Here is a 1,077-nt window from a genome sequence, read left to right as displayed (position 1 = left end):
GGCTTACCTTGATTAAATCTTGTTTAGCAATTACACCTACATACCTGCTATCTGCCATTAAGTTTCTTGCTTGGGCTATTTAAGGAATTAATTCGCAGATGGCTCACTTCCTATGGGAAAGATGATCGGTATGATGGACATAAGAAATATCATTTTGCTAATTGGTATTTGGTGACCATGAAAAAGGAGCATGGGGACTTGAGATCGTGGCCCAACATTCGAGACATGAACATTAGTTTCCTGGCCTCTTGTATAAGTAGACATCATCTTGATGATCACAAACTGTGAAAACAGAGTATTGACCACAGGTACAATACCACCAGACCTAACATTTTTGCTTGTCATCATAGTGTCACCCTCTCAGAAAAGGCTGATGTGGGCAGCGAGGAGCTGCTTAATTTTGGTACAAACGGCTTGTTGGAAATGGTAAAAAGATTAGGTTCTGGGAGGACCAGTGGTTTGGCCAGACTAGCCTGTCCATAATTTTCTGGGATATATACTTTGTGTGTAATGAAAAGGGAGCAACAATTAGCTAGGTGTGGGATGGTAATAAGAGGGTGCTTGGATACGTTTTAGTCCCATGACTAAAAGTAGTGGGACTAAAACTTGCTAGCCTCGTCCATGCTTGGATCCAAATACTAAAGAGACTAAAATTAAGTTAATGAGCATTTATTATCCTCCAAACCCTCCAATCCAGAACTCGTCTGAGTTAAAGGAGAGGAGTTAAATGAGGAGAGAGAGGACTAATCCACATTTTATTAGGGGTACCCCTGACTAAAAATTTTTAGTCTCAAGACTAGTTTTAGCCTCTCTTTAGTCAGGGGTGCTTGGAACTTTAGCCTCTTAAAGAGACTATTTTTAGTCAGACTAAAATAAGTCCCTTGGATCCAAGCACCCTCTAAGATTGAACTCTCCTTTAGGAGGGGTTTCATTGATAAGTTAATTGATCAGTGGTGTCAAGTCGAAACTATTTGCTCCTCTTTAGTAGTACTATGTACTAACTGAAGAAGAGGATTCCCTAGTTTGGAAAATGGATAGCTCTGGAATCTGGTCCTCAGTCGTTATATGCTGCTTCAT

General features: G+C 40.3%; 1 protein-coding gene across 2 annotated transcripts in view; it reads left to right on the top strand.

Moving 5' to 3' along the window:
• The window catches only part of LOC119287461 (vacuolar protein sorting-associated protein 9A-like), a 7,115-nt gene that overhangs the window by 5,281 nt on the left and 757 nt on the right, over positions 1 to 1,077 (top strand). The gene's annotated exons all lie outside the window — the stretch shown is intronic.

The sequence above is a fragment of the Triticum dicoccoides genome, chromosome 4A (assembly GCF_002162155.2).
Source record: "Triticum dicoccoides isolate Atlit2015 ecotype Zavitan chromosome 4A, WEW_v2.0, whole genome shotgun sequence".
NCBI classification, from domain to species: Eukaryota; Viridiplantae; Streptophyta; class Magnoliopsida; order Poales; family Poaceae; genus Triticum; species Triticum dicoccoides.
The sequence above is the reverse complement of the archived record's forward strand: the minus strand, read 5'-3'. Positions and strand labels throughout refer to the sequence as shown.